General features: G+C 38.1%; 1 pseudogene; it reads left to right on the plus strand.

Moving 5' to 3' along the window:
• LOC132847659 (zinc finger protein 850-like) overlaps nt 1-23,245 on the plus strand; it is a 182,406-nt pseudogene that overhangs the window by 47,204 nt on the left and 111,957 nt on the right.

Raw genomic sequence — 23,245 nt, forward strand, 5'->3', positions numbered from 1 at the left:
CTGTGGAAATGTTGAAGTCATCATGTGTTGACAAAAATCATACTATGCCCTACTACTGGATAACAGTCAAACTGAAAGGTTTAATCTATGTGCTATGACAAGGTCCTTACTCCCAAGGTCTAATGCTAATTGGCCCTAGATGCTGACATTCTCTTACAACTGCACTAGGTATTAGACTATCGGGCTACCCTCCATTCTTTATGATGTTTGGTCGAACTCCTGGGATGCCTTTGGTTGTTTTGTTGCGAGTGTAATTTTGGATGGGGGGACTGTTGATGTGAGTAAATATGTCCAGTATTTAGGTGAAAGATTTAAGGGATGCAATGTCGCTTACACAACAAAATGTGCATCAGCAGCAGAACAAACCGGCTGAATGTTATAATTATATTAGGCACTATTATAATAGCCCCATTTTTGAGGTTGTCAAACTTTTCTTATGGCCATATAGTGACATAGTTTGGGTCCTCACACAAGACTGTGGTGAATTTACTTGGATTAAAAACAAAAAATAAGAAGAAAATGACATTAAAACAAGTTTTTATTTTCATATTTTTAACTCTTCTGCAGACCACTTCTGCATTCCTATCAAGCTGAGTCAAGCTGACCTTGTCTGTTTTGACTGCTTATAAAAAAAAATGAAGTATATATATGATAGCCTTTTTTTCAACTTTTTAGTCTAACTTGTTTCCAACATAACATATATTTTGCAAAATGTTTTTGTAATATTTATTATAATAAACCTTATTAATATGCAAAAATGCCTCATTTTCTAGTAAAAAAAAAAACAGAAATTTTGAATTATTTTCACTACAGAGGCACAAAAGTTGATGCACAATTACAGGCTGGTATATTTGAAAGCCAGGAGATTGTTTTGAAACCATTTTGACCATTTTTCATGTCAGCAAATAATAAAACCTGTTTTTTTCCAGGCCAAATTGACTTGAATGCTTATAAATCAAAAATTATACAATTATCACCATTCTGTGTGATCAGCCTTACATTTGTGAACATTTTGCACTTGTAATGTCTATTTTGCCCACCAGATGTCATCTGATCACATTACACACACACGCACAGAGAGAGAGAGAGAAGAGAAGATATTGCAAATCTTTACAAATGAGTAGGCTTTTGTTTTTTCTGGAGGCCTAATGAATTGCAATGCCCGATGCGTGTGTGTGTGTGTGTGTGTGTGTGCGCGTGTGTGTGTAGCATCATTTCAGTAGATCATATTTTGCCCTCTGCTAGGCAAAGGCATTATCAAAAGTGTGAAATATTTACAAATATGTAGCTTTTATTTTCTGGAGGCCCAATGAAATGCAATGCCTTATTTGTGTGTGTGTGATGTGTGTGTTTTGGGTGCATGTGTTATTTGAAATTTTATGTGTGCATTTTTGTGTCTGTATGTATGTATGTATGTATATACCAATAGATGAAAATACCTGTATAGATGAGTATATATACTGAATAAAGATTTTGTAATAATTTGAAATCATTTTTACTATTTCCAGTTTTTTACTCTTAAATCATTACAATCACTTTATCAAAATCAATAATTCCCAACAGGTTTAACATAACATCAAAATGAAACAACAAATCTGGATAACCAGTAAACCAGTGAATGATTCATTCACTATGAAATGAAAGACCTTGAGATTTATCATTTCCCCAATGACAACAAAACAAAACTTAATCAGTGTTCGAATTCAGTTCAATCTCTAAGAGGAAATGTCCTTGAATGTAAGATGATTCAGTCTGTGCAGTTGTTCCAGTATTAGGACAAAAAAAAAGGTTGTTGTGCAACTTCATTCCTACCGTTTGACGGCAACCACAATCAAGCTCATAAGATGTTCTGAGAATTCACTCAACAGGTGGCTCGCCAGTCCAACCCCACCCAGGTATATACAGAAAATCCAGGAAAGAGTTGAGACAAATCAGTGGGATTTACACTTGGATCAATCCACATCCGGATCAGACAGAATTCAACAGCAGACTTCACAAATTCAGACAACATCACAGGAAGAAAAAAAACCTGGCCAAGGAACTCATTTATCACATGTACACTGGCCGAAATGGAAAATTCCAGATCATACACATTCCAAAATGTCATTCTTCACACAATCCGCTTCTCTCTGAACCATTAATTTTCTCTGATTTCGAAGACTTAATCTCACTGGACAGCGAGAAGCATTTTACGGAGAGAAAGAAAGATCTCGGACATGCGGAATCCGAATAATGCCGCGAGGGCAGAGATTTAGTGACGTCAATGTGATCTCATTAGATACCTCATAATGTGAGAATATTATTGGAGAATTGTGAGAACTTCAATATTTTACACATTGACAAACACACACACACACACACACACACACATATATATATATATATATATATATATATATATATATATATATATATATATATATATATATATATATATATATATGCATGCAATTATGTAATTAATAAAAATTGATTACATCATAATCTATGGTTTCAGCCTCTTATTGCTTCAATTTGTTGTTTAATCCGAAGGTTTTATTTATTTTTTTCCCTCTTCCTCAGTCATTAACCACTAGTAACCTGGGTTCCATTGACGTAGCAGAAGTTTATTCTGAAATTGATTTTTAAATAATAGTTTCCTGGTTTGTTCTAAGGGAACAATCCCTTCAGTCACTTAACATATCTTTAATTGACCTGATGGTACGTAGGTTTACGTGCCACAACCACAACGGAGACTCCGATAATGAGGTGGTAATTAGTTGGCTAATGCTGTAAAATGGCCTATTGTTACACTGTGTGTTTGTCCTCAGGTGTACTTAAAGGAGACACTTCCATTTTAATTGAGGTCCTCAAACAGAAAACTGCTGTGGAATTACTGAGATTTATGAAAAAGATCACTTCAACGTCACAACATTAGACAAAAACAATGTGTTTAAGCTGAACAACTCGAATCTCTTGACTTTATTGAACAAGTGAACTTTAAGGGAAAAGTAAGTGAAGCTTTGCATTTAATAGTTGGTCGAACCTCCTTTAGCAGCAAGGACTTCAAGCAAGCACTTTTGTTTTTCTGAAGCCAGTCCGTGGTGGATTTACTTAGATGCTTAGGGTCATTGTCTTGCTGCATCACCCAATTACCACTAAGATTCAGCTGGCAAATGGCCACCCTGAGATTATCCTGAGGAATATTTTGGTAAACGGGAATTCATTTTGTGGTCCAGGCCCTGAGGCAGTGAAGCAAGCCCAAATTATGATGTTCCCTCAACCATACTTCACCGTTGGGATGATGTTTTGATGTTGGAAAGCTGTGCCCTTTTTGCACCATGCATACTGCTAAGTATTCTTCCTGCACAATTCAACTTTTATTTCATCAGTCCATACATTTTCCCAAAAGCATTGTGGATAGCTACGGTGCTCTTTAGCAAATGTCAGGCACGAAACAATGTTTTTTCAGGAGATCAGTTTGTCGGATCTTAGAGCCCCCTCCGAGTGGACATATCTCAGGGTGAACCGCACTCTTAAACTTTTAGCCAAGTATTTGCTGATCTAAGTAAACTTTACTAATATCGCTATAATTGCTAGAAAATAAAACAATGAGACGACGTCTCAGACCTGGATGAGAATGGGCAAACGTCTTTATTGCAGTCAATCAGCCAACAATTCCATTGAGCTCAAGGAAAAATCTCTAAGTCAAAAGCAATCAAATGAAAAACCCAAAAGAGCATTCACATGCAACCCAAAAAGTTCTAACTTCCCCAAGAAAATCCCCTCAATATATATCCTGGTGCATCTAGGCACATCCTCTTTTAATTTACATACTCTCAGGCAATTTCCCATTATTTCTTAAAGTTGTACTTGAAGCCCCGCCTAATCATTTACACGACTTCCCTGAATTCCCCTTATTTTTCAGAATTACCTCATACGTGACCTAAGTGACCTAATATCCTGTTTTCTGAATTCCCCATTATTTCCCAGAATCAAGGTCTGACCTTTACTCACATGCCCATATATGGATTGTCCTGTCTTTTTAATTTCCTATTATTTCCAACCTTTTTCGTCATTGTTATTAAAAAAAATGTGCTCAAGAGAGCTTTACTTCCCTGTTCTTGTCACATTTGTCACTCAGTCTTTCATGACAGACGTCTTTTTGGATTAATCCTCTTTACAGCTACAATGAGTAAGTTTCCTTATTTCTTTTCTTACTACTTTCTACTGTATATGATTTCTACTGATTATATGTTAACTTTATGATTTTGGATTATGATAAAAGTTCTTACTTAGATTGGTTATGTTGTATTGCTATTATTGCTAAGTTCTTGCAGCTATAATGATGCTTTGTATATAAGTGGAGTTTTATGTTAGCTCCTTAAGCTTGCTGAACTTATGAACTTATTATGGTCTCAGTCTGTCATTTCCCAGACTGGGCTTGCTCATGCATACTTTAAGTCTTAGTTCCTCTATTTCTACTAAAGGATACTCCCTTTTCCCCTTAGATTCTCAACCTCAGACCCAGCAACCCTCAGTCCAGCTGGCAGACCCTCAGTCCAGCTGGTCAAATGATTCAGCCGTCTTGCCCTTCTCCCTACATGAGGCCTGTTCCAACTTATGACTGGTTACCGTCGCTTCCAGCTGTGTCATATGACCCATGAACTCTCCAAGTTCTTGGACCAGATCTGCTCCCCTGAACTTCCTGAGTGTCCTTTTACACCGTCACACATTGTGAAGAAGCCTCTGACTCGCACTTCCTCCACCCAGACTCCTTTGTCTGACCTCATAGATCAGAGAACTCAAACTGATGGCTGTCCTCATGCTGAACCTTGCTGCCCTGTGCTTATAACTCCTGCCTCTCCTCCATCTCCTTCTTTCGCCTATATTTGCCCTTTCTCCCCCGCTTTAGCATCTTCTCCTTCTAAGTCTGAACCTGGATCCCCAGATTACACTCCTACTTCTCCTAGGCCTGATAGCACTGAGTCTGGTTACTTTTATTAAGTTTATGATTAAAATAAACTTCTTTTCTTGTTTACACTTTGACTCAGGTGTGGTTATTTATATGTTACTCATTTATTACTTAAAACTATTACAACATCTGGGGCCTATTCCCATGTGTCTTATGACACTAATTATAATATTTTTAAGGCATAACACTTTGCTTTGGGGCATTCTTGAGTTCCAAGATTTTTCACAAGAAGTTGCTTTCTCTGTTGTGTTCTGACATAGACCGCCTGTTCAAAGACTTGCATATGGTAGATTCATGAACAGAGATGTCTTTAAGCCTGTAGCTGTTACTCAAGGGTTCTTCTTTACATCATTGAAGATTTTGTGTTGTGCTTTAGGAGTCATCTTTCTGGGCGTTCACTTCTAGGAAGAGTACCCACAGTACTAAACTGTCTCCATTTATAGACAATTAGTCTATCTGTTGACTGATGCATTTCTAAACACTTTGAGATTGTGTTGTATGTCTTTTCAACTACTCTTGATCGTAAGTCTTCAGAGAGCTCCTTTTTGCGAGGCATGGTTCACATCATTTGATGCATCTAAAAAACGACAATCTTAAAATGATATGTCTCTTATAAGTTAAAGTAGCTCTAAACAACACATTCAAACTTATTTCATTAATTTGACACCAGTTGTGGAAGCTACTGACATAAACTAGGGTTCGCTTACTTTTTCCTTCAGCACTGTGAATGTTTAAAGCAGTGTGGGTGTGTTCAATAAAGACACAAGAGAATTGAATTGTTTGTGTCATCAGCTTAAGCACATTGTGTTTGTCTATTATTGAGATTTAGATGACAATCGGATAACATTTAATGGCGAATTACTGCAGAAAACCAGTTTATTCCAAAGGTTTATTCTTTATTCAGTTTATTCTTCCAACTGTATATAAATCTCAGTAACTTAATATTCTTATGACTAAAATGGTCTGTCTTCAAATTATAACTATATTTGCCTTAAATAAATGTGTTAAACTTAGAATAGCCTAAATATGCATTACGAATGAAACTGTTATTTTCATTTTTTTTTCTTCATTTTTTTCTTCATTTTTTTCTCAATTAAGGATATGTTGTTCTTTTTTATATTCCTTAAGAAATGCTGAATATGATGTTACTTTTGCGACTACAAGAATAGTGTTGATGCTGAAGCTAGACTGTCAGTTATTCTGTTATTGGATGGTGCTGTTATAAGAGAAATATACAACAAATATTCTTTTATTGGGAGCTCTATTTTGTAGGGAGCTGTATGTTTAACTTGATAGCATGCTGATATATATAGCGCTAATCTCTTCAGCATACGTTTTTTGCCTTGTTTATTTACTTGACTGTTTTCAGTTTATATGACTGATGAATAAAGCACATGATACTTGTATAAATCACCAATGAATTTGTACAGGATAGAAGCCATATCACTGCTCACACTGTGGAAAGAGTTTTGGACATTCATGCACATACACTGCTGGTGTTGTAGTGTTGTATTTAAACACAACCAAGAAAATTTTAAAAAGGCATCAGCAGATTTATACAAAAGAGAAACCATAGTATATACAACCTGTATACATGTTCATTATTCATGCTATGAATCTGCAATATTGATTTTAACATGTTGATAAAGCCACTGCCTGATGAGGAGTAAGAAGACAGAGTAGAATTACCACTTTGCTTTGTCTGCTTTCCGTGGGATCCATCCATAGACACCATGGGATAGCCTTCTATTGTTATGCAGATGACACCCAGATCTATATACCTGTAATGCAAAAGGAGGGTTTCTCCATTACACATCTCGTTACATGTCTTGAAGACAGTAAAGCTTGCATGATGTTAAACTTCCTACATTTTAATGATAACAAGGCAGAGGTGAAGTAGTTTGGTCCAAGTGGCTCCTGCAAGTCTCCCCTTGTTGACCTGGGTCCCTTGGCATCGCATGTTAGAGCCCTGATGTTATGAGAGCCATGAGGGCTCCCTCTGCTGGCCTGCAGAGGATTTGCTGCACATTATCATCAGGACTCTAATTCCCACTATCCATTGCACCACCAACTCAGTACACCTGTTTCCTGTTTGTAATCACCTGATCTATTTAAGCTCACTCAGAACTCTCTTACGATGCGAAGCATTGTTAGCCTGTCTGCATACCGAGCGTATTTCTCTGTTCTGTTTATTGCCTCGTTTTGACCCTGCCTGTTTTTCGTGTTTGTGATTGTTTACTACCTGCCCTGACCTACGTCTGGATTATTGACTACTGCTTTTGGATTTCCTTTGTTGTTGCTGTTTGCCTGGTGTTTTGACCCTTGCCTGTTTTTGGATTTTGCAAATAAACCTGCATTTGGATCTAACCGGTTTCACGCTTATGACAGAATACTTCGCACAAGATCCAGTGGTTTATTTCATCCACCCTGGTTTCATCACTGCATCAGCCATAAACCAACAACGAAATCCAGCATTCCCAGTAAGTCTTCCGGCACCTTTTTCAATCACTCATCTAGGATTCAGCAGTGATATTTCCCCGTTTTGATTGGTGTGTTCCCGTACCCCGACATATACCGATACAGTGGCATACAAATCCAAGTGTTGCCCCCCTCCTCTGAGGAAGAATGGTGGGACAGGTTGGACGACTTGATGTCCTTCTGCCAACAAGGACGAGCAGTGAGTTGTTTTGCCCAATTATTCTGGACATGTGCGGCTGGTTTGAACCTCAGCGACGAAGAATTAAAGTTGTACTTAAATGACTGTTTGGATGAACCTTTGTCTCAAGCAGAGACACAAAGCTTACAAATTTTGGACTTTTGGGGGTTTGTGAGTAATTTAGAAAGCCGAAGCCGATGGAACTTATGGGAAACCCTGGATGGAAAAACCATTGACAGCATGGATGTCACTAGGCCGGTCTCTGCTCCTAAAACAGCCGCTGTCACGCCTGCCCCTACTCCCAAAATGGCCACAAACATGCCTGTCTCAGATCATAAAATAGCCGCTCCTATGCCTGAACCCTTGTCTAGGAGGGCTATCAGAAGAAAACGCTTCACAAGCAAGACTGCCGTGTCTGCACCTACCCCTAAAATGGCTACCGTCTTACCTGCACCTGTTTTCAAGAGGGCTACTACTGTATCTGCTCCAGCGGTTGAAAGAGCCACTGTCCTGACAACACCTGTCCCTCAGAAGGCCGTTACCATCCCCGCACCTGTTGTCAAGATTGCTGCCATTCCTGCATCCCAACCACTTCCCGAAATGGCTGCCTCACCCATCTCTCCTGCTCCTGCAAAGCCACAACTACTAGTGTCTAGTCTACTGGATCCCCAGATAACGTCTGCACGAGTGTCTGAGAGTCGAAATCTAGTTTTTTCAAGTTCAGTGATCCCCAGGGCCACTGAGGTATGTTCTCTCAGTCCCATGCCTCCTGTACTTGCTATGGCACCGCGGCATGCTTGCTACCCTTCTGTTTCACCGGGCAGTTCCCAAATCCGCAACTCTGAACCATTTGAACCGTCTGAAGCACCTGAACCTGCTGAAGCACCTGAACCTGCTGAAGCACCTGAACCGGCTGGAGTAAATGAATCACCTGAACCAGCTGGAGCAAATGAATCACCTGAACCAGCTGGAGCAAATGAATCACCTGAACCAGCTGGAGTAAATGAATCACCTGAACCAGCTGGAGTAAATGATGCACCTGAACCTGCTGGAGCACCTGAACCTGCTGAAGCACCTGAACCTGCTGGAGCAAATGAATCACCTGAACCTGCTGGAGCACCTGAACCGACCGAACCATTTGAACCGTCTGAAGCACCTGAATCTGCTGAAGCACCTGAATCTGCTGAAGCACCTGAACCTGCTGGAGTAAATGAAGCACCTGAACCTGCTGGAGTAAATGAATCACCTGAACCTGCCGGAGTAAATGAATCACCTGAACCTGCTGGAGCACCTGAACCTGCTGGAGCAAATGAACCAGCTGGAGTAAATGAATCACCTGAACCAGCTGGAGTAAATGAATCACCTGAACCAGCTGGAGTAAATGATGCACCTGAACCTGCTGGAGTAAATGATGCACCTGAACCTGCTGGAGCAAATGAATCACCTGAACCAGCTGGAGCAAATGAATCACCTGAACCAGCTGGAGCAAATGAATCACCTGAACCTGCTGGAGCACCTGAACCTGCTGAAGCACCTGAACCTGCTGGAGTAAATGAATCACCTGAACCTGCTGGAGCACCTGAACCAACCGAACCATTTGAACCGTCTGAAGCACCTGAATCTGCTGAAGCACCTGAATCTGCTGAAGCACCTGAACCTGCTGGAGCAAATGAAGCACCTGAACCTGCTGGAGCAAATGAATCACCTGAACCTGCTGAATCACCTGAACCTGCTGGAGCAAATGAAGCACCTGAACCTGCTGGAGCAAATGAAGCACCTGAACCTGCTGGAGCACCTGAACCAACCGAACCATTTGAACCATCTGAAGCACCTGAATCTGCTGAATCACCTGAACCTGCTGGAGTAAATGAAGCACCTGAACATGCTGAAGCACCTGAACCGGCTGGAGTAAATGAATCACCCAAACCTGCTGGAGCAAATGAACCTGCTGGAGCAAATGAATCACCTGAATCTGCTGGAGCTAATGAATCAACTGAATCATCTGTAGCAACTGGAGCACCTGAATCAACTATATCATCTATGTCCATATCATCTTTGAGTCATGCAGGGCCCACCTTTTGTTCTTCTGCTTCACAGGAAATCCCACACTCTCATGAACCAGAGTCCCCCGAACACTTAGTCACGCCTGGAAGGTTCGAACCTGGGTCACTAACCATGCACGACTTCCAAGCCACTCTTGTTAGTTAGTGTTAGTTAGTGACTCAAATTTTATTGTCTACCATGCTTACTGTATACTGTCCTAAGTAACACATGTACTCTCTTGTCTCTTGTATTTAAGATCAATGTGGATATTTGTATTTTACTTTGATTATTTATTTATTTATTTTACAAAATTTAAATTGTTATAACCCACAATGTGGGAGTGTGATTTGTGTGTTGTGTATACTTCTGTGTTTAATCTAGGAAGGTTGGTCCATTCCAGACTCCAGTCACAACTTTACTACTGTGCTTCTGCTACAGGGCACAATATACATATATAAATTCGAACTCCATCTTATATACAAAATCTCTTGACTTTACTTACTCAGTGCAGCCAAAGCCTAGACTGGGTGATAATAGTTTACCACTGTAAATGTGATTTCTGCTGTCTGTCAATATGATTCAAATAAACTGCCTAACTTTACAGTATCCATTATGTTTTATTTTAATTATTTTGCTTGTTTGTTTTATTTTTTTCATTTAATGTAAATTAAAAAAAAAAACCTTGGCATTACTGCACACACGAGGAGGCAAATGTGCAGCAACATTAATTGTTTGTCTAAATATAGAGGAGTTTGAGTACTAATGTTGTCACACTCTAAGTGGAAGCAGACACTGAGGGTTGTATTTATAGTATTTTTTAATCTAACCTTCTAGGTTTAAAATTTTATCTTAAGACAGAAAAGTGGTGGGTGACTAACCTAGGAAGATATTCATTCTTTCCACTGTCACAAGTTCCCTTATGCAAAACATATAATAGTGGAGAATCTGTCAAGAAAGCTCTCAGAAAATGTGTACTTTGAAAAATACTTTGTGTTAATTAATATTGCACGTATAATGTATAGCAGGTAGTATCACCTATCCAATGTCCCTAGGTAAATCCTAAGCTTGGGTTGCTGTGTGTGTTCTTTACTAGTGAGGTTTCCTCTGGGTTCTGTCCAGTTTCTTCCTACTCCCCAGACTGCCAGTAGAGCTTATTGTTTGAACTTATTACACTACAGTACAATGGCTTTAAGCAGTAATGTGTCTGTATGAGCTATAAAATCTGGGGATACGATTAATCAAAAAAAAAAAAATCTACTTTGTAAATTGAACTAGGTTCTGTTTAGATTTGGGTTTATTTTATTTACAAAGTGAATGCAAATCTTCCTTCAGACTTTTAGGTAAATCATGTAACGTATGTGTTACAATGAATCAAAGATATTTAAGTTTTTCTCTTTGTTAAATTACCCAGAATCATCCACAATATTAAATAATCAAATTACACAATAATTAATACAGTTTACATTTAAGTTTTCCAAACCTGATGTATAGTGGGGTTCTTCATCATCAGTCCAACCTGAACCTCAGCCTAAAGAGAGTACCTCTGCTCTGGGAAACATCCTGTCTTATTCCAGTACCGAAGTAGGGATGTTCCAGCATACTAAATGACTATAGACCAGTGGCACTCACATGGCACATAATGAAGGCACATAATGAATGTGCCAGAAGGTGGTTAGCAACACAGGTGCTTCCCCAAGGAACTGTTCTGTCTCCATTTATTTTCACCCATTACACTTTGAAATTCCAGCCCAACACAAATAATTGTCATTTGTAAAAGTTCTATAATGACTCTGTGGTTGTTGGGTGTATTGATGGTAGGCATTAACAGCTTTGTGGAGTGGTGTGAATCACCTACAAGTAAATGTTACCAAAACAAAGGAACTGGTCATTGACTACAAAAGAAAAAAGGCACAACTCATCCCTGTCTGTATAAGGCCACGTTCACACTGCAGGTAAATGTGGCCCAAATCCGAAATTCAAGTGACCAGGTCAGACTTCTTCAGGAGTAGTGTGAACACTCAAATCTGGCCCAGATCTGATTTTTTCAAATCAGATCTGGGCCACTTCCATATGTGGTCCTGAATCAGACCCAAATCTGATCTTTTCCAATGTGGCCGCAGTGTGAACAGCCAAGGCGGATTTGATGTGACTTTTACGTGAATCTACATCGACATTCGTCACAATTATGCGCCTGCGAAAACTTTTTTTTTTCTTTTTGCGCCGGTGAAACCTTTTTTTTTTTTTTTTTTTTTTTGCGCCGGCGAAAACGTGACACAAACGTGACTGGTAACGTGTGTGTTACGAGTGTTATATAAAGTGGTTATGTGAACCAGCTCATAATGCTTGCATTGGATAAATCACATTATAGCATTACATGATGTTTGCTTGCACCAGATGATACAATAGTTCCTCCATAACCTTGCCAACTTTTTAGCGCAACGGCGTGCTGCGTGTGACGTCATTGTTATTGTTCGTTTGCGCATGCGGGTCAGTTCGAAACAGCAAACAGTTCACACTGGTATCTGATATAGGCCACATTTTAAAAGGTAATGTGAATGAGATCTGAGCAAAATATCCGAATTGAGCATTAAGACTTGCAGTGTGAACGCGGCCTAAGTGGCTGTGAAAGTGCAGGTTGGTGAGTGCATCCATTACAAGACCTCACTCTAAGATGATCCTCACTCTTGAGGGGTACTGTTGTGGTGATGCTGGGCAGTGATTTCTACAGAATTCCTACAGAAATTTATAAGAACTCTCCATCATTATATGTATTGTGACGGCGGCACATGCACCGCCGCAAATTCACGGAGGAAAATACGCTCTTCGCCCGCTGCATCGGCAGCCAAGAAGCGGGAGAGTATAAAAGGCGGCACTTCAGCACCTTGGCCAGCGGTGCTAAGCGCGAGCCTCCGAAATTCAGAACCATGGCTAGCGCCGCGGGGAGTGAGAGCGGGCCGGGGTGGCCGAAAAGCACGAGCCAATCGGGGCACAGAAGTCACTGGCTAAATTAATTATCTGATGGCCCTTGTACTATAAAAAGTAATTATATCTTCAATAGTATTGCTAAAAAAACAAAGTTAGATTAGACCTCTCCAGCCACTAAATGACGAGGCAACACATAAATAACCAGACATAATAATAGTAAATAAGTACATAGTAAGTCATGCAAGCCATTCACTGTTTTCATTTATGATTTATTTCTCATTAACTATTTGTGTATATAATTTTTATTTATCATTAGATCATATATTCAGAAAAAGATACAGAAAAAAATATGGACTAAAATATGATTTAAAACTGAATAAAAATGGACTCTGCTAAGCCAATCAGAATTCTGTGATTGAGACAGGTGGTGCACATGGAGACAAGAAGTACACATTGTATGTTTCTAGACATCTGGAATGGCCAGTTGAAGGCTTCATACTCATTCTAATGAACTGATGTGAAATGTAAGTCACTGTGGATAAGGGTGTCGGCTAAATGTCATAAACAATATGGGCTACGGGGTCCTGGATTTTGTTTAAAGAAAGTATACTGCACAAACTTTCACCGAAACAATTTTGTTTCATAGGATTTTTTTTCTACCCCTTTCAGAGTTCACTCACATCTGATCCGGATCTGGAAATGGAGGAAGAAGCATTAGGAGATGATAGTCTAGAATTTCTCCAGATCAAAAGTAAAGGAGGTAAGAAGACTTCAGTATGTCAAAGACAAAGAAAAGAAAGATATTATTTTGTGATGATCCATTATGATGAGGATAAATTACCTGAAAGGATACATAATATATGGGAAGGGATACATAAGAAGGGATACATAAGCTATGTGATCAGACCCTATATACCTCTGCCGTTAGGATGTTTTAAATGCCAAAGATTCTCGATTCTAGATTTTGGGAAATTTGTAAGCAAGGATTAATTCCCAAATGTTGTAACTGTGGGGGGAACACAGTGCAGGGAACGGAGGATGTCAGATGAGACAAGAGCCTTGAAAGTTAAAAAAAAAAAATAAGAGTGGGAGAAGGATTAACATATGCAGAGGCATTGAAGAAAGTGAAACAGGAAACAAAAACAAAAACAAAAGAGAATCAGGCAGTAGCATCTCAAAAATGAATGAAGATCAGAAAGAATCTGTGAAAGACCCAGCGGAGATGACAAAGTGTCATTTGTAGCATTTATAGTGGAAGTGGTAAACTGCTCAGCACAAACGGATACCTGGTCAGAGGGAATTAAAATCACAATGAGGGCAGCAGAAAAGTATTTGGATGTAGATAGAATTAATGTGGAAATGACAATTGAGAGAAGGCACAATTGAGGATTTCCAGACAACATGTGGTGATTCTTAATGGTCCTTCTAATATTGCAATGGAATGCAAGAAGTTTGATTGCCAACAGGCAGGAATTTAAAAATTTCATATTACAAGAAGACAAATGCCCAGACATAATATGTGTTCAAGAATCTTGGTTCACTACAAGGAAAGATTGCTTTACATTGAGATAGACAATGTGGAAATGGTGGAGGTATAGTTACTTTCATAAAATGAGGAATAGGATATAGAATTGTTAAAGTTACTCAGGAACAAAGAATTATGGGAATTGAAATATGGGAAGATCAGAAAGTATAAAAATTGTTATTTTGCGCTTGAAGACAGTGGATGTAGCTAAATGTATTATTCCTCAGTTGTGTGTGTGTGTTTGCAGCTGTTTGCATATTTTTGTTCTTTCGTTGTAGAAAGGTTACCCTAATATAGAGGGAAATGTAAAATAAGTGCATTTGCTGGATTATTTTATTTAGTAGGTTTTAGAATTTCCTGCCTTTTAGCAGTTTATTTTTGTTAAGCGGTTGGGGATGGGAACATCTTAGGTTCGTTAACTCGAGCACACGTCTGTCTCAGTGGAAGCTGCACTAATTAAATGAAGCCACTCGGGTAATCGAAATTGTATTATTTATTTATTTGCTTTGTACGGTATATGAACACAGTCGTTTTTTAACAGCATACTTTTTGCACTCGTTAAATTTGCTCCAACTACGGACATTAAGTTGAGATAACAGATGAAATTCATACGCGTGTGTGTTTGATAGCTTGATTGTGCCGTTTTATAGTTTAAAATGTTCACCTGCAAACTTTGTGCATACACATGCAGTACTTTACCTGCATTTGTGAGACAAATGCAAATTCACATTCATGTTGCAAATGTCAGGTTTAAATGCGCATTGCCTGCTTATAAAAGGAGTTTCAAAAAGTTTTCAGCTTTCAAAACTCACTGTTATCGACACAAAGATGGGAAATCTAAGCTTAAATCTGTCATTGACCTCATTTGAATTAACATATGTTGACTTGTGTCAAGTCAGGTGTGAAACTCTGAGTAGATTTTATCAGCATCTTAAAACTCACAGAGGGGAGAAGGGTTTCATATCCATTTCAGCAATGTGATAAGTCTTTTTCAATTGTGTCCACTTTTACAGCACATTTTTCTATAAAATACTATGATTGTTCAGAGGCAAACCTGATTGATTCAGTTGCACTTCTTTTTGTTCTTTCTTCTCAAAGTTGTTCTTTGCGATGTATTGGATGGTAGCAACTTAAAAGGTAATGAGCTGCTCAATACAGCCACCTCATCCTTTAGTTTAATCCTTTTCAGGATGCTTTGGAAGCAGGCAACCCACTGGGCTCTGGCAGGAAAAAACATAAATTACTCTGTGTATATGCAACTCTTGCAGATATTCCTCCACATCATTGATCATGCATTGACCAGATGCAGCTTGTTTTGCTTTGCAGGGAGTAGGACTTCAAGTATTTTGGCCAGGACAAAGTGTTTAGCCTTCTCATCAAAGACCTTAAAGACATTTTTCACTTTGGCCCTCTAATTTTTTGTGGACACTGTGATTTGAGAGCAGACACTCCTAATTCAAACAGTGTTCTTGCAAATCACATAACTTTAAGAATCTATGTCAAACAATTGCTGAGAAACATCAGCTTCTTCAGGCATACAGATTTGCCAGAAGAAGCTGATGTTTCTCAGCTTCTTCAGGCATATCTGTATGCTGGCAAATACTTCAATGTCTTGTGGGAAGTAATTGCCAGCATACAGATATGCCTGAAGAAACTGAAAAACTGAAAGTAGAGAAAAGCACAGAGTTTTATGCTGGTGATTACAGTGAAGCCGCTCGGTTTCAAATATGAACTTTGAGCCTATGAATACTGAGGTAGCCAGTGATGTTACAGTGAGTGGCCCAAAATACAAAAATAACATGTTTGTATTTATCAGTGACACCGATGAAGGGCTTGTAGTTGGAAAGATCAAACTAATTCTCATTCATCAGGGTGTGTCTTTACATTTTTTTACTCAGGAATATCAAGCTGTTCGCTATCCAAACATAGGTGTTTACAGAATTACACCAGCAGAAAGAAGATGCTGTGTAGATCTAAGGGAAATGTTGGATTACTTCCCATTGCCTGAGTACACTGTCTGTAGCATGCCTGTACTAATTCTGCACCACTCTTTTCTCTTTTCTATAGACCAATGGTGCGAGGAGGTTAAACATATAATTCTTCAGGCATTGCCCGGCCTGTTTTCTGACATTCTGCAACAGTCTCCAAAGCTCAGGACTACAATGCAAAGAAGACCCCAAATATGTTCAGCTGGAAGACCTTAAGAATATTTTAACTGTAATTCAAATCAAAAAGCTTCTTCAAATGTTTAAATCAGGTATGATGATATTTTACCTTAATATAATCTAAATATGTATCTATTTTAGTGTACAACATTTTTTTCAACAAAATAAATGTAATTGAATTCTCATCTGCCGCTTTTGCAGGATAACCATCCTTTCATCTGCTGCCTGGGCAGGATAAGTAAATTCAGCCTCTCAACCTCTGCTTGGTTTTTGTTCTCCACAAGGCCTTGGGGCAGTCTAAATGAAACACACGCGTCAGTCTTCCAAAGAGAAGTTCCAAAGTTTATTAGGTAAAACAGGAATATATAGTCATACAAGAAGAAGGAGGGTGTAGTGGGTGTGTGTTGGTATGTGTGTGCATCTGTGTTCTCTGTCACCCCTATAAATTCAGTGAGTTTCTTCAAAGGTGTGACACTTAAGTTTTCCATGTTGCATTTTTTTACCTTTCAGAATCTTCACAAGAATTTTGATACATGATTCTAGCATACAATGGTAATTTGTTATATTTGTCTTTAGACACTTAGTTGGAATAAACCCAAAAAGAGGCTCAAAGACCTGCAGAGGCAAGGTGGTCTCCAAGAAGACGGCAAGGTGGTGAATAAAAAGTCTGTAACAGTTAATGCAAAGGTTGCCTCTCTACTGAAAAATCTTGTGGATTTTGAATGGGATTTCATCTAGGTAAGTAAATTTGCAAATATTTGCTTATGTTTAAGTTATTATACCAGGTTTTTTGTAGAACATGTAATTAGATTACATGTAAATCTTAATTATTACAAATAATCTTAATTATTTGTTTCCAGTCCAAATATATAGCATCCTGGGTTATTTTGATTCATGTTTCGCATTGTTCATAATTTACCCTGGGATTTTTTGCATATTTGCGGTGTCATTGCCATTGATTATGAATGCTGATCATGACCCATAAAGTCTATTATATTGTGCATTCTTAAGTTTACTTGGTGATATATAAAAAAGCCTGCCATCTCTTTATCAAGCTCAAAATGTCTCCCCATTTACACTTGCCTTAAAGTTCTAAAAGAATCTAAATTCTTCATAATCATTATGTTGGCTTTGTAGAAGCCAACATTCTGTTTTCCTATTTTTATGTTGGCTTTGTAGAAGCCAACATTCTGTTTTCCTATTTAAGCTTATTATGTTGGCTTTGTAGAAACCAACATTCTAGTTTCCTATTTAAGCTTAGACAAAAATTTATAAAATTTAATGCGGCCTAGGGCTTTCGAGCCACATGCACCAAATTCGGCCATGTTGTAGACCCTGGTCTGAAGTTTGTTGCTATTACTTTTCTAAGCAATCCGAGTACCGGTACTTCAGTTTTAAATAGGTGTACCGACTGGCCTTTCGGTTGTGCCGCAGCCCCACCCCCAAAATATGTAAAATCAAAAAACTTTTTACAACATGGACATGTGACATATCAAAACACTCAGAACAATGAGGGGAACTTCCTCACGTGTATTCTGATGACGTCACGTGAGGTCATGTGATGTCACGTGAAAATAAAAAATTTTGCACAACATGGGCATGCAATATATCAAAACATTCAGCCCAATGAGGGGAATACTCGTCATCCTCAGGAGTATTCGGATGACGTCACATGCTCGTCTCCACTTGCCTCCAAATGTTTTGTCACCCTATCTTTCTGTCCACTTGCCTCCAAAAGTAACACTGACCCTTATGTCCACTCGCCTCCAAAAAGCACCGGCCTTTGCGAATACTTGCCTCGTCAAAGCTAACATCAAAGTTTGTCACGACGAACTTTACAAATCTAGTTATTTTTGCTAGTGTAGCATTATGTTGTTTTTTGTCATGTTCTTTTGACATGCTATTTACAAAAGGTCCCCCCCCATTATTTATCTTTCAGAAAACACCTGCACCAGTTTCAACACCCTGACCTGTTCCTGTTTCAAATATTTGCCGGTTTTTGACTTTGATTTTATTTATTTCTTTTAACTAAAAATAAATGCAAAAGTTTTAACATTTCTTAAAGTCTGTTTTAGGGAAATGTACACCCCAAGCATGGTCTTGACCTGTTTCTGTACCAAATCCATGTTTTGACTTGTATTGACCTTTATTAAACTAAAATCAACTTCAAAGGTTTTCACATTGTTTACTTTTTCTTAACGGCTGTTTTTTTTAGGGTTTTAGGGATGTGGTTCAGTTATTATTTGGCACTAAACTGTCAATAAATTGTGTGCTAAAAGAAATATCCTCTTGAGCTGTTTTTTTCTTGGAAAAATCGTATACATTTAAATATTCCAATACCAGTTTATTTGTACAAGTATATTAAAGAATAAAGAGAATAAAGTAATGAAACTGCAGGATTACAGTACAAACAGGAAACCCTGCTGCCAGGGTTAATTTACAGAAACATTGTAATTTAGATTACGGTAATGAAAATGTAAGATTACGGTACACAGCTGGAAACCCTGCTGCCAGTATTTTATTGTTACAGGTAAATTTTTTTACAGTGTAGTGCTGGTTCCACTGGCGATGGTTCTTAAAAGGAGCTAAGTCTTACGTCACTGTATACGTGTCACGTTTCCCAGCAAACACAAACACAACATCAACAATGGCGAATGTTGCTTTACTGTTAATGCTCATGGCTTCGCAAACCTACATTGTCATCCAAACCCATTGAATCCAACGTGTACGAGCAGCTTCATGTAATTTGTATAAATGGAGGTTGCATTTGAGAATAACCAAAAGTACATAACATTATTTTATCACAGAAAAAATGTAGCCTTAGCATATAGCTACCTACTATCATGTGTGCTGATAATTAATCATATTTCAGTAAAGTAAAAGTGTATTAAACATTGGTATACTTAAGGTACATTTTCAAAGTTGCTAACAGTAGACCCGCCCCAGCCCCGCCCCTAGTTCCTACTTAAGGTACATGATCAAAGGCGCTAACAGTAGCCCCGCCCCCAGCCCCGCCCCAACAGTAACTCTGCCGGTGCTTTGGGTGTCGTAAAAGAAAGAACTGGTTTTAAATTAGGCTCTGGCTCCGAACCAGCACTCAAACTGCGTCGGTGCTTCGTGGCATTTCAAACTCTTCTTATGGTCAACATAGTTGAGGTCCTCACAGACAAGACTGCTGTGAAAAAAAAAGAGGATCATTTAAACTTGGTAATATTTGTTTATTTTTTAATTAATTGTTTTTTTTCTTTATGTACAGTAATATAACTTAACGTTATAAAAAATAACTGTTAAAGTAGAAATAACTTTAAGAAAATGTTGTGTTTTTATATTCTTTAAGAACAATTAAGTAAGATGTCACTTTTGAATATTATATTTGGAACAACAGTCTTGATGCTGAAGGTAAATATTTGTTTTTTTTTTTGCCAGTGTAGTCGGTTGTTTGGGAAATGCATTTAATGACTGTTCAAAGTGTAATAAATAAATAATTCTGTGAATGGGTTAACTTCATCAAAACTTGTTAAATGTAAATTTTGCTTTAACTAAAGTCGATGTTCACTGCTTAATGATTCTTGTTAGAGGTTCCTACTAATTGTTGTCGGTGGGGCCTTGAATAGTGGTGCACCGTGTGTGTGTATATGTTGCTCCTGCTTCGCGCATGCGCATTCAGTAGTACCGTGTGCGCTCTAGGGAACGAGGTGATTTTACTCTCTGGTAATTAATTTTCTTGCATTTATTGTTACTTTTAGCTTAATTATTATTAGCTCAACAATGATGTCTAAGCTTTTTGTTCTGATTGTCCTTTGATTTAGTTTTACAGCCGTTTATGTAAAATAATAACAAATCAGAAATACACTGTAAGAAAATAGTGAAATTATTTATTTATTTTGTATTTCTTTTTTGGGTGTTGAGTATAGCATTTCTTTGATAAATAGACCAAAGTGTGACGTGTGATATTTAAACATTATTTTAGAAGCTTATTCAGATAATACTGGCAAATTAAACCAATATATTGATCACAGCTGGTACTGGTAGTTGATGTGATGTGTATTAGGTTTACCAGTAAAATATGAAATGTTGATGTAGCTGAAGTTTAATAAAGTAACATAATAGATTTCTATTATTTTGTTCTCCATACCTTCTTGTGATAACAATCTCTCCAGTCACTCTGAATACCTTTAATTGATTCTATGGTTCTAGCTGTTACTTGTCACACCCCAGACTCAGACGATGGTGTTAATAGTTGGCTAATGGCTGTGAAATGGCTTGTTGTTGAACTGTTTTTGTCCTTAGGTGTACACTTAAAGGACACTTTTGTCATTTTGGTTGAGGTCCTCACTGAGAAGACTGCTGTGAAATTACTGGTATTTAAGATTAAGATCACTTCAACCTGGTGAGTTTTTTTTTCTATTAATAAATAATGCATTTAAATTGAATACATAATACAAACAATGAAAGAAACCGGTAAACCTTAGCATAGTTGTGTTTTTAGATTCCTTAGAAATATTAAGTATGATGTTGCTTAAGTATACTGAAGGTAGACAGGTCATATTTCTAATTTGGCAGCGAATATTCAGTATATTCTGTGACCAGAAACATGCAACACATAACCAGACATTACTTTGAAACTCTTGTACATGATTTGTTGGCAGCTCTATTTTTAAGTATGTTGTATGTTTACCTGAACACTGATAGCATGCTGCTTCTGTGTAGTACTAATCTATTAAGCATAAGTTTTGTCCTTGTTTATTTACCTGCCCCCTTTTTGTTACTGTGACTGATGAATAAAGCACATGTTACTTGTTTTGAACCTAATAATCTAATAATTATCATCTGGCTGTCTTCACACTATAAATCACCAGAGAGGAATTTGTGCAGAACGGGCAAGGACAGAATTCACTGCTCACTGTGTAGGAAGAGTTTTGCCAATCCGAGAATACTAAAAGTACACAATTGTCATCCATTTTTTCATGTGTCTCCATTTTACACTCCCTCTTTTTTACACTCTCCTGCCTTTATCAAGACTGATACTTCCAAGTGATGTGGTCTGATTAGTAAATATACTAATCCTGCTTGAGTATGAATAGGGCTGTGGTAAAAGTCACACCTTCTGGGTTTGATTCTTGGGCCATATTAGATCTTGTAGCGAGTTCATTCCGTTGTTTTCTAGCAACTGTTGGTTTATGAAGTACTTATTTTACTGTATCGACGGTCCCTACCTTCTTTTTAAATCTCCTGTTCTTTACAGTTCTTTGTATGTTGACCGTGTCAACGGGCTTCAAGTTAGTTGACTCTTTTGTCTTTGAGTCATCTATTGGCATCCTAATCATGTAATTAAAATGGTCAAGTCAGGGTATGATTAGTTCATCCCATGGTTTGGTTTTATTTCTGGTAAACCAGTGTTTATCTTCTCTTATTGCTCTTTCTGTGATTCCAATTGACTCTGCCTGATATTTTACGGCTTTTGTCAATTTTACTCCATCTTTGGTTAAAGACTTCTACTTCTTTCCCTTTTATATTATGAGCATTATCATCTCTTAAGCCGAAAGAAGAAGAAGATCATCTCTTACTGAATAAGGGGTTCCATGATGTTTGATGTACTTCTCTAAGCATTTCACCACAAAAGCTTCTGTTGCCGTTGTGGTAGTGTAGATTACTTTTACGTTAGTGTGATTGTCTACTACCAATTGGAAATGGCAATTTATCTTCGGTGTCAATGGTCTTAGAGGTCCTGCAAAATCTATGCTAATTTCTTAACCCTCTTCTTCTGTTTTAATGTGTCCATAACTGTTGCTTCACGCTGTCATTGTTTTCCTACAATTAGGGCATTTAATTTAAATCTTTTCATACAGCTTCACATAGTTTGGCACGTTTATTTTGTTTTTTGTTAAGAACATTCCAATCCATTTTGTGGATGGATGTACATTATATAGATTTTGTAAAAGTGTCTTGCTGTTTTCACGGCTTTTAACCATATTTACTGAGAATGGCATTCCCTGAGCTGTGTATGTTTTCTGCTTGTTATGACTACTATCTCTTTGCTCTTGGTTGTTACGAAGCCATTTAATTTCCACGTATATAGAAGCTGATTATAAGCATCTAATACATATTCAGACTCTGTCAGAATTACGGTGTTTTTCCATCCTTTGTCTTTACAAAAGCTTAGAGCTGCTACTTCTGCGATATGCATGCCTCCTGTTTTGTGTTATTTCACTTTTGACCTTGCCTTCTCTTTTAGATCTGTCAGTAAAAATAACTAATAAAAAGAATAAATCTTACCAAGTTTAAATGAACCTTTTTTTTTTTTTTGCAATACACCGCAGTCTTGTCTGTGAGGACCTCAACTATATTGACCATAAGAAGATTTTGAAATGCCCCTTTTCCACCAAGGCAGTTTGAGTGCTGGTTCAGAGCCAGAGCCTAGTTTAGAACCAGTTCTTTCTTTTTCAACAGCCAAAGTACCGGCTCTGAACCAGGAAAGTGGTTCTTAAGTAGCACCAAAACGTTGCTGGGCTAGACTTAAGAACCGCTTGTGTTAGGGGCTGTGGGCGGGGCTACTGTTAGCACATTTGATAATGTACCTTAAGTATACTAATGTTTAATACACTTTTACTTTACCACAATATGATAAATGATCAGCACACATGATAGTAGGTAGCTACATGCTAAGGCTAAAATTTTTTCTGTGTTAATGATAAAATAATGTTATGTACTTTCTCAATTACAACCTCCTTTTATACATATTACATAGAGCTGCACGTACACGTTGGATTCGCCGTGTTTGGATGCCAATGTAGGTTCACAAAGTCATGAGCATTAACAGTAAAGCAACATCTGCCATTGTTGATGTTGTGTTTGTGTTTGCTGGTGCTGCGCTAACGTTGCTGTGAAGTCAGACCCGGCTCTGTGATGGCTCTCTAGCCGATGGAAAGGCAAGCCGGTTCTTAGAAGGTTCGCCAGTGGAACCAACTTTGAACCAG

This window comes from Tachysurus vachellii, chromosome 6 (assembly GCF_030014155.1).
Source record: "Tachysurus vachellii isolate PV-2020 chromosome 6, HZAU_Pvac_v1, whole genome shotgun sequence".
Lineage (NCBI taxonomy): Eukaryota > Metazoa > Chordata > Actinopteri > Siluriformes > Bagridae > Tachysurus > Tachysurus vachellii.